The sequence below is a fragment of the Malurus melanocephalus genome, unplaced genomic scaffold (assembly GCF_030028575.1).
Source record: "Malurus melanocephalus ecotype Western Australia unplaced genomic scaffold, MMel_1.1 scaffold_20, whole genome shotgun sequence".
In the NCBI taxonomy this organism is placed as follows: domain Eukaryota; kingdom Metazoa; phylum Chordata; class Aves; order Passeriformes; family Maluridae; genus Malurus; species Malurus melanocephalus.
In genome coordinates this window covers 684427-702289 of record NW_026623252.1, presented here as the reverse complement: position 1 = coordinate 702289, position 17863 = coordinate 684427, and positions in this window count along the sequence as shown.

The window sequence follows — 17863 nt, the reverse complement described above, 5'->3', positions numbered from 1 at the left end:
AGCATGTAAACCCTTTCTGTGTGTGGTGCAGCACTGGGTTACCTATCAGAGGTGTCAGGTTTGCTATGCACACTCAGCAGGTCATGTGAGTATACCCAAAATACCTTCAGAGCTCTCACATTTTGCTCATTGTTCTGCAAAGCCTTGAAGATAAAGTAGAATAAATTTAATTTACAAAATGCTTCTGAAGAAAAAKAACATCAAGATCTAAGTTTGCCAAACTTCTCATTTTTCTTTTTCCTCTTGGATTGAAAAAACTGAAASCCACAAGTAGTTGAGAGAATGTCTAAAATTAAGTTTGCCTTTTTAGGAAACAGTAACTTGGTGAAAGGGTATTTGTGTGGAAGCCAGTAATAAAATGAAACTCAGCTGTGGTAATAGTAAAATCTGTATGAGAAAGTAACTCTGCCTCAAAAGGCCTCATAACATGAAGAACTCAAATTCRTTGCCTCAGTGGGGCCTGGGTACACTTGAGAAGAAATTGTGGTGACAGCTTCCTTTCTCAAAGGGAAAGGAATTACGCTGCTCCTTTCATGAGCTCTGGTGGTGCATTAAGAAGTCAGCATCACTGAGATCTAATCTGTTGTCAGTGATGGCCTTGTCTACCAGCCAGGTGCCCATTTTACTGGCCACTGTACAAACCATCACTGGAACAGCTGATTAAGTAGATCACAATAACTGAGAGCTAAACTGTGACAGTATCTTGAATACACAGTTTGTGTTTTATAGTGGAAAATCACCAAAATAATCCAATTAAAGCAATAAGAAGCAATCATTTATTCATCTACTGACAACCCCACAGAACTCTGAAGTTGCCACCTCAGGCCATCTGTATTATTTACTTTTKGAATAGTGTCTAAGAGGAAAATTGCAGAATTGACAGGGCTGCTGTTGGTAGTGGCTCTTGGAAAGGGAGCTGTGTTTGTGCTGATCTTTGCAGTGGATCAGCCTGGGCACAGCACAGTGTACAGGGACTTACTTGTGTGCAGTGTGGACTTAGGAAGGCAAGGTAAATCCTGCTGCCATGCAGTTTTAACAGAATTGATGTGTGTAGCTTCAGTGTCAATGTTTACATTGTGGAATAACTTGCACAATTTTCACTTCTGAAAATCCACTGAAAAGTGAAGGCACAACTGTAGCCACTACCAYCACCACTGCCCCACCGTCTGTGCATTTTTCACTTGGTGGAGGGGAGGGAAAATCCTAATGAGAACAGAGCAACAGAGAAAAAGTGGGCAATTTTTTTACTCAATGAGGATGTGAAATAAAAATTGAGCCTGATGGGGAAGAAGAGCTGTGAAGTAAAACATCAGCAGTCTGATGTCTGCTTAGGATGTTTAAGAAACTGGTGAACTTTTATTTTCCTATTACCCATTCTAACCAGCTTCTGAAAGTTAATGTCTCTGGTTACTCATCTGTAGAACACACTGGGATTTGCTTTGGGTGGTTTTGTGTGGTTGTTGAAGAAAAGAAAAAAGCCCTCGGAGAATACTTCAGAGTATTTTTTTCCGCTAGAACAAATGAGCAGCTTGACCAGATGAGAGATTTGTCCATTCACCCCTGTGCTTTAAATGGCTACTAGATCATGCCTGGGAAAAATAGATTAACGAGGCAAGCTTTTAGTGAGATTTCCTCAGAGGGGTTGGCCAGCAATTAACAATTGGCTGTTTATGCACTCTTTGACCTAAATATATTTTGGTTTTATATTTAATAGCCTCTTATTTATTTTATAAAATTTTCTARTTGCTTTCAAATAATGTAAACTAATTGTTATACCCTCTAGAAGTTACTTAGAAGACTGCTTTAAAACAAGAAACAGCTGCATATTTACACTGCTTTGTAAGAAAAAGTGACCAAGTGCATGGACATRGTCTATCATCCCAAGGATGTGTTCTTGTCTCTCACTTCCTTGYTGTCTGCTGCATATCACAGAACTTGCTTCAGAACTGAGCTGTTTGTGGTGAACTTAATTCAAGTACCTGTTTAGATTGTGACTTGCAAACACTGTTAGTAGCATTTGGAAATTACTGGAACGATATCAATATAACAGAGTAGATCCAGTTAATGAAAAAGCTCTTGGGGAAATAGGATGTTCAAGCTGTCCTTTTGAGAAAAGGTGTTYAGGGATTGAGATAATATATAATTTATTCTATTGGTGCATTAAACAGCTTCCTAGAAGTCAAATTGTCTTCTCCTATTTCTAAATGGTATTATGACCTTATTGACAAAGCCAGACGAGAGAACTTAACAAGAGAAGAAACTGATGACAACATCTTTATTGTGTTGAGAAAATCAAGACAAACACCTGAAAAACTAAATTTGCAATTCAGTTCATKCCTTTTCTCTTCCTTCCAGGGCTGCTGAGAAACTCTCAGCTCTTGAGAGGTGGAAACAAGCAGACAAAAGGCCTAGGAGTACATGATCAGAACACTTATTCTCTCTCTGCTTCCTCAGAAGTGGTGTCTTGTTATGCTGTTTCTTCTGTCTCTTTTCGAATGTCACTTCCCTAGAAGTGAATTAAAATTTTAACAGTAACAAGAGATTAAAATATCTTTCACAAATGTATTTTCTTATTTCGCAAAGTAGCTGTTAATACCACCTTTAATATCTATAGGCCTGTCAAGGAAAAGATTTTTATTATAAATTTTGTAGTGAAAGGGAAGGCAAAGAGTGTAATTAAATACAGCTCACGGTTTATATTTTAAATATTCATCTGTTTCTACTTCTTTTGTGTATCTTTAGTAAAGTTTTACATRTCTGATTTAAGGAAGTATCTGCCACAGCATTACATGTGCTTTGTATTTCAAATGCTGGGCCAATTTTGATTGTTTAAAATGGATGGGTCTGTGTAAACAATGTTTGACTGAAACGCATAACCAGAATGAGATAGATTTTTTTTTTTTTAAATATATTTTAACATTCTGAGAATGTGAAAATTCCTCTTTTTTTTGGTGTCTGGACTGTCAATACCAACTCAATATCTGTGATAACAACAAGCTAAGCAGAAAGTTGTGCTGCAGCTGTGAGATAATGCTGGCAAAATAATTAACTCCATCAATCAAGCTCAGAGCGGGATCCTCCAGAAACAGAAAGGTGAGTCTGCAAAAACTGATAAATATTACTCAACAAAAATTCTCAAAGATCCTGCTAGGAGGGATTTTTAAGGGAAYGTTAAAACCCATCTGTCTGGAGACAGTTCTCCCCTGAAGCAAGGAGACACATTAAAGTTAACTTTCTGTTAGTAAACTCCAGTAATGGGATTTAAGTGCATAAATATCACTTGCATATATATAGYTATGTTAATTTCTTTGATATAAATCAAATCCTCAACCATAAGTATCCATTATAGGAACAGGTGCCCCCCCACTTCCACAGTGTTAGTAAATCCAGCATACAGGCAACCTTTGAAATGTTTAATAACATGGCACCAATAATGGTAGTCAGGTCTTGTTTTAAAAGTCTTTTTTTTTTTTATGATGCTCCATATACAAGTTTTCACTGAGGAATGTAGCTGTGTTGTCATGAAGGCTTTCTTTTATATCTTACCAGTAAAAGTGAATGCATTTCTGAACAGTGCCTTAAGCATTTGTTTAATTAAAATGAAGCTTGAAAAAAAAAATCCCTGTGCTTAAGCACTCTCCTAACTGGTACTTGAAACAGAGTTGACACCCAGAATTACAGGAATCCTGACAAGGGCTCACTCCACCATGATGGAAAATATTTGGCAATCAAAATCCGTCAATGCCTTCAAGCTGTCCCTTAAATTTGGCATCCAAGAACTGTTGTTCTGGTGGGGCAAAACTATCTCAACTTTGAAAAGATTCAGGAGTTTGGCTGCTGCCTCTTGTCAGTCCTGGAGTGTTCTGCTGGCACTCTCCATCTCCTGCAGGCTCAGTATCTGGGTGGCTTTCTAGCAAGATACAGCTTCTAAAAACCTGGAGCACAGGTCTGTGCCTTCCTCTTCTCTTGTTCTGTGTGTGTGTGAGAGCAGAAGAGCAGGGATGTTGTCTGGCACTTCGCAGATAGCAGATTATGAGTTGAAGCAATTACTCATCAAGGGAGAAAGCAAGCTGATRCAAATGTTTCATCACAGAAGAACTGAAAGTTTATTTTTTTTTACACAGGTATTTTTTACCCAGTCAGATGTTGGCTTCAACACCTCTCTCAGAGCCACTGCTTCTTTTCATTTTTTTTTTCTATGTATTTAATACATTTTATGCACATAGAAGTGTATGTACATAGGATTTTAAGGCTTTGGGGATTGCTGTTGTAGGCTGAACACCTGGAACTTGGCAGACATAAATACTGGTCTGGATAAAGCCCTCAGAAGCTTCAAGGAGACCCTTGGAAAAGCAGGTAATGTGCTCCCATGAGGTCCTTTCTAACCTGGACAAGTTCATGGCAGAAATAAAAATGCACACACTAAATCTCAAATAGGAGCAGGATTGTGGTTTAATATCTGCCTGTTGGTTCCCTCTCCATGCAGATTAAATGCCCTCAGCAGCATCTGATACAAGGTTTGTGTTGGTAAACTGCACTAGTTAGAACTGGAAAAATGAACCCTTTCTCCTCTTTTTTTCTGCTCCTTGGAGTAAACTGATAGTAATCAGAGCCAATCTAAATCCAGTGAGACTGAGTTACTCAGGTGTGTAGCTAAAAGTTTGTCCTGCATGAGACACTGCAGGTGCTGGCAGTGATGCTCAGAGCACACCAAGAATCTCCCAGTGGGAGGTTCTGAYGGGATTTTTCTGCCTCACGGACCCCCCTGCCCCACCTTCCTCACATGGAAGTCCCCACAAGCAATTTAAAATCAGCTTTTTATATAATTAACTGTAAGATTTACTGTTAGATATATTCTGAGCTATAACTTCTCCTTCATACAGTTTGAAAGCAGGGAGGAAGAAACTCTGAAATTTTTTTTTTTTTTTTAATGAAGTTTCAGCAGAGTTTTCCCTTCCTGAGGGGTTCCATTAGARGTGGATTACATTGTGCCACTGGTAATCATTAAACAAATATGTTAAAAAGTGCTCGATCATTTTAGCAAGTACCCCCCTGTGGCTTCTGCAGTGCCTTGTTTGAATTGTACAAAGTGCTCAACATTTTCTATGCCTTATTGGTTTGACCTTTAAATATTATTTAAAAAGTGAATGTGACATCATCTGCAACCAGCTGATAAAGGCTTATGAGTAAAAGGACAATATTTTGTGGGACGATTGCTATATTTAAGAATRGCATAACCGTTGAAGGTCTTGCCAAATAGCAATAAAGTTAGTGTAGTTTTGTAAAATAGCAGTAAAATTGTTGTATTTTTCTAATATGGAAAAGTAAAAGGTTACAGTTTGTAACCCGAACTTGGAAGTTTTCCCRCCTACTCTGATTTTTTGGTTATTTTCTATACATTACCCACATGCTGGGCAGTATAAAGCTATGTTTATAACAAGATCACTTAGATGCACAGAGATATAAGAAAAATGTCACATTCACCTTTAATGTAAATTCTCATAGTATGTAACTATGCAGTTGTGAAGGATTTGCAGTTTCTCAGAGGGGTCTGGGTGAGGAGGACCATCAAATGTGAGGAGGACCACTTCACCAAAAGTGAAAGATTTCATTATGTCAAACCCCAGCTGGGTTACTTAATTATATACAAATGTAATTTCGTAACTATTTTGTGTTTTAACTCATTTTCCACATAGTTTAATTGTAGAAAAGCAGTTTGCAGGCGGTGAAGGCTCTTGGGTCTGAGTAGAAGCCAGGAGTGCAGCAAGTTCTGGGTGGCATCTCAATGATGCTTTGCCCATGAAAAGTTTATACCTGTAGTGCTGAAACACCCACCCTCACTGGAAAGTTGTGCATTCTTTTGTTGAGGGTTCAGAAAATACACTCTGGTATTTTCTGCTAAAAAAAAGTGGTTATTACTTTCCTGCTTCTTCTATTCTCCTCCTTTGTTTTCTTCTTTTTTATTAATTTAAAGCTGAAAAAAATTTTTCTACTTTTCAATCCATTTTGTTCAAAGGACAGCTGGTAGAAATTCACTTTGTTTAACCTTATGCTTAATCTTTTCCCCTTGGGTGGGATTTGAAACSCCTCTGTGCTAAAGTCAAGAAATGCTTGCTAGGTGCTAAATATAATAAAATTAATTCCTGTTTTCATGAACATTTTAATTTGAAGAATAAAGRATGTGGTAATAAATGACTGGTTGAAAATGTTGAGCTAAGTCTCAGTTTGAGTAATAAAATGTCACTACATTCCCTTGTATTTTTCTTTATTTTCCAATAATTTTTTTGCTCAAGAAAAATAATCAACATGCACAAACCTTCTGCCGGAATATTTTATTARAAAAGACTCACAGTATTATTTTTATACTATTTAAAATTAGGAACATTTTAGGGACGTTTCACTTGAATACCACATGCATTTTCTTATCTTTCCCAGAACTGGGATTGTGGAGAATTTTTTCACATCACTGAAAAAATTAACTATGAAAGCCCAAATAATTTTGGGCGGATAATGAGTTATGTCAGGTGACACAGCCTCAGTCTTTTTGCTGCTTTGGACATACTCAGTTATGTCTGTGTTGCTGAGAACAAGACTTGCTGCACATAAAGGGATCTGGGAGGGATTAATGAGTCCCCAAGAGAGTTGCAGTGGGTCTCCATGACCATCCATAATAGAATGGGCTCTGTGGATGAGGCTGCAATGATGAGAAAGTTCTTCCTTCTACCAGGATTGTGCCACCTGAGGGTGTTCTTATCACTGTTGTGAGCTTCAGTAAATACTCCCTAGTGAGAARCATCAGGAGGAAAGATGTACTTCTGTAAATAAGAGGGGTTTTTTTAGTAGTTCAGCCACTCAAGGAATAGCTCAGCATTTGTGRAGCTATTTCTTTGGTGTTCCATGGAGAAGAACTTTTCTCTCTGAATCAAAGCTTTTGGCCATCCCTGGCAGCAAAAGACCAAGTGACTTCAAAATAATGAGTACTTCATCATTTTGCAAGTGCTCTTGCCCCAGCATTTGTAGGCTGCTATGTCAATATTAAAAATCAAAGTCTCATTAGYTCTTAAACCCAGGGAGATCTGGAACCAGGGCACTCATTATTTGCTCCTGTTTCCAATAGGGGAACACAACTGCATTTTCCAAAACACTCCATCAGCAATTTTTCTTGCTCACAGTGCAACAGATGGATGTATTAACCTTTGCTCTTAACAGGAGCACTATATAATTTACGTGCTCTTGGCAGCACAATATATACCAACGCTAAATGCTTAAGATTTTAATATGTAATTGACTTATTTTAAACTTGKTTTTAGCTTGTTTTTAAGGAATATGTGATGCATGGAAGTGCTCGCTTCTTGGATTGTTCACAGGTTAAAAAGAGTTTAAATGTTTCTTAATTTCAGCAGTAATTACTGGTTTGCTATTTTACCTGGAGCTGAAAAGCATTAAAACAATATCCCCTTTTGTACTTTTCTCTGGTTTCTTCAGTGTGTCCGTAATGCTGTCATGAAGAGGTTTGAATTCCAGCATCTTYAAGACATTTAATAATTACTTTTTATGCATGATTAAAGATACAGCCTTATATTTCTGATCTGGGATTAAACATGCCCTCAGATCATGGAGGAACACGTCATCCCTGACATTTCACCTTTGATTCTTCTGTCACTTTGGAATTAGAACAAATCTGGAATTTAAACCAGTGAAGGGCTCTGGGGAAAAGTAGATTGTCCTTTTTTTTGTCTTTGAATGAGATTCAAATGAAGATATTCTTTATGAAAATTAATAGCTGTCTTAAAACCACTATCTAAAATAATATAAAAAAAGGGTGTGAAAGGTCAAACTTGCTTTGTTTTGTCTCTCTCAAACCTCTTCCTCAATCACCAAGTGTGTATCACCTCCCTTTGGTTTGCTTTCCAGACAGAGGTTKCTATTTACCCATCCCTAAATCTTGGCATCACTAAAAGCTGCAAGTTRAACTACTTCAGTATCAAATTTCATACCCTCTGTTTGGTTACCAGTTAAGAGTGTCATCTGTTCTGGCACTTTGGGAAGGTTATAACAGTTTATTTTTTCTGGAGGTGTCTGTGAAGACTTACACTATCTTCATGTTCTTTCACTTATTGAACCCTTTCTCCTCCTCATCTACTTAAACCCAATACAAACTGACCTTGAAATTAAACTTTAGACTGGTTCTCCAGGATTTCAGCAGAAGAAGTGCTTTTGGTGTTGTGAGTGCTGGCAGGAGTGCAGATACAGTTGAAATGTCTGCCTGAACAGCCCTTTAATTCTAGTTCATTGCTGCTAGTTATAGTTTAATTATGTTTTTATTTATGAATGACACATAAAAGACTTCAGTGGACTTGAGAAAACCCAGAGTGCAAGCAGGTGGTGGTCTCTCTGCTCCTCCCTTAGCTCCATCCCAGGTAATATACCTGTGTGTGATTTATGGGGGTCTAATGGAGCATTTATTTGGGTGTGCTGCCTGTTCCAGTATTGGATCTGCCCCTGGAGAACATTATCTCCAGATAAAGATGTGACAGCCATCAATGAGATCAGATTAGCTTGCAAAGGTTTATTGAAAAAGGGAATTGGAATTGTGTTTATTAATTTATAATTTAATTCCCCACTTACTTAATGCATCTCAAAACTTTAAATGAGATTCCAGGAACATGGATGAACATTAGACAGGAGCAAATACCCAAAAGGTTTGTCTTCTGAAAAATCATAGTGGATCAAATGATGAACTGTTCAGGTGATTAAAATGTCTCAGTTTTGGGCAGTATATTACATTTGGAGCTCTGATATATGCTGCCACGTGAGCTGTACCTGACACTTTGGAGCAGTGGAGCCTCAGTTTGGGCTGTCCACAGGCAGTGATAGAGCCCTGGGACAATCCTGAAATCCCCAGGCTGCTTGGAGCACCTTTAATTCAAGAAGCAGATTCCTGTTTGGGCATTCAGTAATCGCTTAGGAGAGATTGTCATCTTTCATTACTGCATTAACCTTTAGAACTGACAACAGTGTGCCAGCTAGCAATAATTGAGCAGAGGTCCATGAAAATTAGYTTCTTACCTTGTGATTGCACATATGGTCAGGTTGTTCACTCTCTGGGGTTATTTTGCCAGTGACATTCCTTTCTTAATTTTAGTTTCATTTTTTTTTAATTACTGGTTTAGACCATTGTCTCCTTAAAATACCTATCCTGGAGCTGGAAGAGGAAGAAYGGGAGAAACATTTCTGTCCCCTTTGAAGCTTGTAGCTTTTCCAGCACCACATTTCTGGAATTTTATAGAGAACCAATTTGAGGCAATTTCTATTGCTGTGTTGAGAGAAGGAATAAGCATTGGGACATTGTGCATTCTGAAATAAACCCTCTAATTTTGTGTTTCACACAATCTGTCCTTCCTTGCCAGTGCTTCAGCCCAAATGCCCCTTATCTAACAAGCTAGATTTTTTTTTTGTGTGTGTGGTATAATATTCAGAAGTTGCAAATATTTATAATTTAATGGAAATTAGGCATATGTAATGTCCATGCTAATAGAGTATTTGTGTAACTTCCATRAACTAGATTTTAATTAGAAGTTATGCTGGAGGTCTGATTAGAAAGCAGAGCCCTTCTAGGGATCAATTCTCAGTCAAACTAAGATGATGTAAATGTAACTGCAAAGTTATATATTTGTAAATCAGTGTGAACAACTTGCTCTGCATGAAAGAAGCCTTAGAGAAGTAATTTTGCACCCCAAGCACGTTTCTTGTCTGAAGCACATGTTATTAGAGGCTGTTTTCAAATTGCMTAACAGGCTTTAGACTTCTGCTCTTGAGGGCAGATCTACCATTTCCTGTTATATATTCTAGCACTTTCTTAATTTCTGATAAAATATATGTGGGATAGGTTGTTCTACTATAATTTTTCTCGCTTTATAACATGCTGATTGTAAATCACACCRTACTCCACTTGTAAAGAAGCTGTGCACACTCTAAGTACTGCAAATGATATTGAGAGTAATTTATTTAAAGGACTAATATCTCCCCATATCACTTCCAGTCACTTAAGCAGCTGAATAAAGCCCAAATGTTATTTCTTCAGCTGGGAATTATTTCCATTATGTCACTTAAAATCGAGGGATTGGAAAATTGTACACTATGGGGTTTTTTTTCCTTCTGAAAGCTACTGTTTGTTTATTTATTACGGTGCTGATAGATGGCCAGAACACWTCAGGGATAATCAGGCAATTTCCAAAGTACTTATCAAGTGAATTAGAGGCAAGTTGAAACTGCAGTGGGATGAATTCATTCCTATTAAACTAAATTGTCTTAAATTAATGAGGTAAAGAGAAAATGACTTGTGTCCAGCCTGTGGCGAAGATTTTTCCTGCATTGAAGTGGAGAGATTAGTGATTTGTCTACATATGCAAATGTCCCAAAATAACTGTTATGGAATATTTTTCTGAATAATTGCACTGATACGTATTTCTCACTCAATCACACTCTAGAAAAAAACTGTGGGATTTGTTTAATGGAAAAGTATTGTTAATCTAAGACATCTGTGACTTTATGAAATTTTATTCCAAAATAATTTTTCACATTGACTATTAAGTGCTGTAAAGCTTGAGGAGTCTATGGACTGTCACAGTTTATGTACTGTTTTATGGAACCTGAGGCAGCAAGGATCCACAAAATCACCAAGCCTGATGGAGCATGTGGCAAAGTACTTTACATGTCAGTCTCATCCTTGTAATTTATTGGTTTCATGTATAGCTAACGTTTGTTTTAAAAGATGAATCTTCTATAATAGTGCTCAGTTTTGTAAGTTTAAAGCATGGAAAAATTGCAATGCAGCTACATTTCTTTGTTCTAATAGTCTAATATGTTTGCCCTCATTCCTCCCCAGACCTCCCATAGCTCAGTTTTCCTGATGGAGAAGCAGTGATGAGGTAGAGAAACACAATTGCTCACTTAGTGCTTGTTTTTGATGAGCTACTTGATTACAAATTTGCATAACAAGCAATTTAGTTTGTCATTGTAATCCCTAGGAGCTTTGATGACCATCTTTGTCAATGTAAAATTGCATTTCCAGCTGCAGTGGAACTGGAATGGTGTAGGTTTGTACAGTATGGGCAATTGTCCTTTGAGTGATTTCTCTCCAGAGTCCTTTAAGATGATGTGATCTTTACCACGTAGAACRTGCCTGGTTACTTTACCAAATGTCCTTTCCCTGGATGCCACCTGGAAGAAGGATTTTGTAGAGAAATTTTGATGCGTATGCAGCAGCTTCCTATATTCTCAATTTTCCTTTTACAAATTTGACTGCCTCCATTTAAATACATTGCTTTCCTAATTCCCTGTGCATATCTTTATTGAGCTTTCAACCTCTCTTGCTTGTTTCCACAAGAGATTTCTGACAGTTGGAAACACTTTGAGGGCCAAATGCAGTTATCCCAAGATTGTAAACGGGTTTTCCTGTCTTCAATTCTGTCAATATTTGTTACAGGGCCTGTAAATGGAAATATTGTTTGTGAAAGTCCAGCATCTCCCAGGATGCTTTATGTTAAAGTAGTCACACGGCTTCTGATTAATCACGTAATTAGATAGCTGATGCTTCCAATACTTTTGATGAATATTCTGGCTTTTAGATCAATATTGCATTTTCCAATTTCTTCTGGGATCTGGGCCGCTGCAAGGGGCAGGACATGTGTGTTGTGCTGAGGATGTTACTAATCTTTAYAAATKAGCACRGTTTTCTTTCAGTTTTGCCTAGATRTGTGAGGGTTCAGTGACTATTTGGTGCTGTATCTTTGCAAATCCTCAGTTTTGCTTGGTGCTGCAGATTGCAAAAGCAGCTCAAACTACTGAATTCTCACTGAATTCTCACTGAACTTGCATGCTGTCTATTACTTAAGGCTGTGCCAAAGTGAGAAGTGCCATTGGTCTGGGAAGGGGTGCTCGGCATGCAGGGCTGATATCTTGCTTTAGTCAGTGTTTACTGATGGACTGGTTGTGTGAAAGAGGAAATATGTGATCAGTTAAAACTGATTACGAGGAGTTTGACTCTCCTTGGGTTGATTTTACCGTGTATCAGTTTAATAAAAGGCTTATTGGCTGAAACYTTTTCTGTGATGGCATTTCTGGAAACAAACAAGAGTGATGCTGAAAAAATAAGGGTCTAATGTAGAGCTGTGAAAGAGAAGTTACCAGCTTTCACTGGTGTTTAAATTTTTGGTGGGACRTATTTGAGGCAGAGAATAGGAAGTATTAAGTTCTAATGTGAAATAAATCTTAAAATAGAACTCCTTGTTTTAATCAGACATAGTTAGGGGTTTGACTACATTTCCCCATATTTARATGTGAATTAAAGGACTTTTTATTCTTGATGCCAAAGTAAAAGATGCCCCTTGCCTCTTGTCCTGKCACTRGGGTAGGGAATGAATTTTTTAATGMAAAAGATRAACCAGGAGCTCATCAAGGTCTCTGTTCTTACAGGGTCTGACATGRGGTGGAGAGCTCCTTAAAGAAGTGTAGCCACTCTCTAGTAGGGTCTCTTGATTTAGGGCACCGCTGTGGTTTGTATCTCTTAGCTGGAAAAGGAATGTACCTAGAGAAGTTGCAAATGGGATAATGGACCTTTACAAACAAACTTTTTAATTTGACAGAACCTGTGGGCAGAAAAGTTCAGTGGCTCTTAATAAAAATCAATTGAAATACCTATACCAATAATTAGGGACCTGTGTGTCATGGCAGAGGTGTTAAATGCAGACAATACATTGTCTAYATTTTACTCTAATGACATCTATTTAAATTTAAGAATGATATTTTGGTGTTGAGAGCAGTCACTGAGTTTCTACCCTGTGTGATCATTGACTAATTAGCAAAGTGGGAATATTCTGAAAGCAGCGCTTTTTTCTGCTTCGTGATCGTGTGATGACATGAGGTGTTCTGTAATTATTATCCTACAGGTACTACTCAGGTAAAAGTCTACATCTGGAAAATTAATTGTGTTGAACTATCACATTTTAACTATTGCCAGATCCTGGTGCAGTAAATACTTTCTCCTGTGCATGAATGCAACAAATAAATAGGATTTGTGGTGGGCAAATACTTTCATCTTTTTTGTAAAGGAAGCTGAGCTCATGTTTTGTCTTTAACACTGAAATAAGACTAACTTTACTAATGACTAAATAATCAAACTGCTCTCTGGACAGAGAGTATCCAGACTCTGCCCATGGTTTAGGGGCTGTGGAAATTGTTTTGAATGGTGACACTGTGTGCTGCCACTCTCTTACCCATCATGGTTTTCTGCAGAAAAGGGCATTCAGTGATCATAGGAAAATCTGTCAATTAATCATAGTGACTTGTGAATTTTAGGAAAAGTGGAATTGTTCATTCTTTAAAAGCCACATGGTTAGGATGGCACTCATCTCAGTTGTCCTCAGCTGTCTCAAAGTGGCATCATTAGTTTAAGGCAGTTGCCTGGGCTCCCTCTGTGTTGAGAGAAAATCAGGCATTTTAAGAAGCAGATTTAGTAACCTAATTAATCAGTCTACTGAACAAAATGTCACCTGGTGTCCATCAGCCTCCACTGAATGCAGAGAATGCCTTGATAATTAGCTTTGACTRTACCCCTAACCTGGTGTGACCAATGTGTCCTTCTTTTCAGAGTCTGAAATGTCTATGTTAGTCAATTTTATAATTGTCTACCTTCAGTGGAGGAATTTCAGGATTCAGGAATTTCAGGAATTTCAGACCAATGATCACAATCAGAACATTGGGAATTTATCTGCAGATCTAATAGCTTTCTGATTCACTCGATAAATTCCACCAGTGTCTGTGCACCTTATTTKCTTCTCTGAAAAAAACAAACCATAAGATTCAACTTCCTCATCATCAGACTGAATAATAACAACAGTTTTCATTGCTGCTGAACATACTGACAAGAAAGAAGCCTTTCTTCTGTGAGACATGCCCAATAATAAATTCATCAGGAAATGGACAGGCTCTAAATTTAGATGAWCTTGAAATATCAGTCCTTCTGAAGATATAATTCAGATATAAGCAAGGTATGCTGAAAGGACTTCTGGAACGTAGGCAATGGCTATTTAAMATCAGTTTTGAGGAGGCAGATACAATTTTGTTTTTTTCTTACATATGTGTTCAAGTGTGCATGAATCAAATCTGTACAATAGATTCCTTGCTGCCAGCTATTTATTTTGCACAATCTGCTAAATAACTGGCCAGCCAGTTGCGGCCTCTGTTGCCAATTAACCTGTAATTATTTGCCAATTGAATCCTTTGGTTTTGTGCTGCCTATTTATGAAATAGCTTACTGGTTTACTGATTTTCATAATGACTTCAATTATGAAGAAAAGCCCATATATGTTTGTGTGGTATGTAAATYCCAAACAATTCATCTGTGAGCCTGAAAACACTCAATTCTCTTTCTAAGGTTATACTGGGCTATCTCAATACCAGTGCCTTATGTGTTTCTGAAAATAAGTGTTGTGTTGTACTGTCTGACAAAAACTCAGCCCAAAACATAAGAATACTCTGTTRCTTGTACTCTAGAGCATCTTGGATTGTTTTCCCAATCCATCTTTAACTTGTTTTTCTTTTTTTTTTTTTAAATTTTAAAACAGATGTATGGTGGTGTGGGTCAAAACACTATTCATTTAAAATTAGACCAGTGGCACTTGTGTCCTGTGGAACCATCAGGCAGAGTAAGAATAACTTATTGGAATCAATGTCCTTTCCCATCTCTCCTGTAACAATCATTTCCTCTGCAAACACAACTTGTGGTAACAAAGGATTTGCTGTGTGAAACTACCTAAGTGTTCTCTATAAAATCTGGATCTCAATCAGAAGGGGAGCTTGTCCTTTGGTAATTTATACAAATGATACATTATGATTTGATTACACATTTATTTAATATGCTTTTTTTGATCTGCCARCGCTGATCAGATATTCACGCAGTGGCAACGGTCTTTTAATAATGAATTCATTCTCATGCTCSTGAAGCAGTAATCACAGGGACCTGTCTTTTAATAATTGCTAATTAATATAAGTACATATTCAGTATTTTCTTTCATCATAATCATTGTGWGACACTTGGCATAGAAGAAAATATCTTGTGGAACAAATTGAATTTCTCAACTTGATGTGAGTCAGGACTAGGAAACGCCCAAGCAGATGTTGACATAAATTCAAACCAAAATGTTGCAAGCAAATTCTCCATTTCATATCCAGATAGTYGGCCTCATTTCCTCATTTCTGTACAATGTTATTCTTAGGGTACCTTTAGTTTAGAAATCAGCCATGCAAGAAAACAGGTGAGGGAGAGGAGGAAGATGAAAGGAGAAAGAGTTTTTTCCTTTCTGGGAAAATTATTCTGTTTTCTAGAGGCTGACYGTGAGACCTGGCAAGCACATATGTGAAAGAGCTCATTAGATAGCAATAAATGGAGTTATTCTGGCCTTGAATCAGGGTATTAACACCACAGCAATGTTTATACTCTGAGATGTTTTAGAAATATGTAGAAGTCCATTCCATTTCTGGTACCTTTGTATAGAAATAGACAATTTTTTGGCTCTATATTGTTCTGTGGGCATTTTTTTATTTGTACACCATAGACACATAATGATAAATTCATTGCTATTGCAAAACGTGCTTCAGATATCARACTGCTGTAGAGCTGCAAGGATGAACCAGAAACAACGACTCAGAATCATAATTACTATATCTCAYGCTGTTGGACTTTTCAGCATCTTTGATCCTCAGCTGCAAATGGTGTGACTCTCCTCTTCACCATATTGGGGGGCTTCTGGTCACAACAGCTGAGGTTCTGACACCATTGTGCTTTGTAGGAAAATAGAAAAACCATAAGTCATAGAGAAGAACTCCTCACTTCTGGGCTTCCCAATGCCAGAAMAAATCTGGAGGCTCTGTCAGTGGGGTGGCAGTATGACTTGTGGCATTTATTCTTAATTAATACCCTTTGATACCAAGTCATGTAGGCTGACAGATGACTCTGCAGCTGATGGCAGTCATTTGCAGGAGTACTCATTCTAGAGCAGACATGGTTTAATTAGCAATCAAGTCTTTAGAGCTGTCATTTCATTAAGCATTAGCTCTCAGTAAAGTATGCTATGTGTGAGGGAGGTGCTTGGAGCTGTGCTGGTACTCAAATACTTCAGCAAAGGAGATGCTTCTTTCCATTCTTCCTTTAATCATCAAATAAAGACAGACTAGCTTTCGGGTTTTCTTCATGAGACAAATCATTGTTGGTGTATAAAACTGGTTCCCATCAGGAATATTTACTTTGGAGAGATCCCAAATGAAAATATTCCGGAAGATCTCCAGAGAGCAGCTTCTATGTAAGCCTCTGATGTGCTGTTAGAAACCACTGCAATCATGGAATGGTTTGAGGTGGGAAGGAACCTTAAAGATCATCCAGTTCCAACATCCTGCCATGGGCAGGGACACCTTCCACTATCCCAGGTTGCTCAGAGCACTGTCCAACCTGGCCTTGAACACCTCCAGTCATGGGACAGCCACAGCTGCTCTGGGTAATGTGGGTGCCAGGGCCTCTCACCCTCACAGTGAAAGATTTCTTCATATCTAATCTTTACCTATTCTCTTCCAGTTTGAAGCCATTCCCCCTCATCCTGTCACTCCATGCTCTTGCAAAAAGTTCCCCTCCATCTTTCTTGTGATCTGCCTTCAAATATTGGAAATCCTCAGTTGGGTCACCCAGGCCTTCTCTTCAAACATCTTATATGGGGCTTCGCTCCAGTGACTTTTCCATAGAGATGCTGCAGATATTCCTGATATTTTATAATAATCCATCCTTACATGACTTGATTCTCCCATTTTACACAGAACAAATTGCAATGTCTTTACAAGTCCCCTTGGTACATTGTTGTTAAATTCTCGCCTTTTTTTGTAGTATGCATTATCAGGCATAAACAAACATTACAACAATTTGCCTGACAATCATAAAATGATTCTACACTGTGCARTGGTTTAAACTTTGAGGAGGAAATTAATTTGCATACATCCCTGGTGCATTATAAAGGATTAGCTAAAGCTATTTCTGTGTAATGTAATTCTTTTAGCTCATTCTCGTGTAGGGGCAAATCCAGGCTTGAATAAATTGCTCCCTGCAAATAACTTGCTCAAATCTAGTTGTGGAAACAACTCTTAAAGAATTTTCAATAGAAAACTAATTTTCTTAAAGCATCCAGCATTATGTCTAAGGATTTTCTCTATTTGCTCTGTATATCTTTAGTCCCTCATAATGTTTGTTTATGCTAAAACTGGGTTTTCACACTTAGAAATAAACCGGAAGAAAAAGTCTGAACCAGGTATTTAGAAGCTGTGTTCGAGATGGTGTTGGAGGCTGAAATGTTGTAGTTTATGACTTAAACATCTTTGGGAAGGACTTTTACAGCAAAACTGTTATAAAAGCTRCAGAGAAGGGCATTGAGCCCAGAATGGGGTCCTGGCTTAGCTCTGGGGTTCTGCATCCCGAGAAGATCTTATCCACAGCAGGATTGGGTCATGGCCCAGCAAAGCCCCACAAAGGGGTTCCCAGATGCTGCACCAGAGATGATTCCACAGATCCACAGCGATGCAAGGCACAGTGCCAAACCCAGTCCCCTCAGGAGGCACACAGGCATTCCCACCTGCCCAAAATTTACACTAGAACACCACATTCTGTTCTCTGGGGCATGGTGGCACAGCGATCGGGGACCCTCACCATCCAGAAGAATGGATGGAAGGCAGCCACGAGAGTCGCTGGGACCCCCAGAAGGGTGAGATGTTTCTATCTAACCCCTGCCCCCCAGCCCCTCATGCACACACTCTTTTTCTTTTT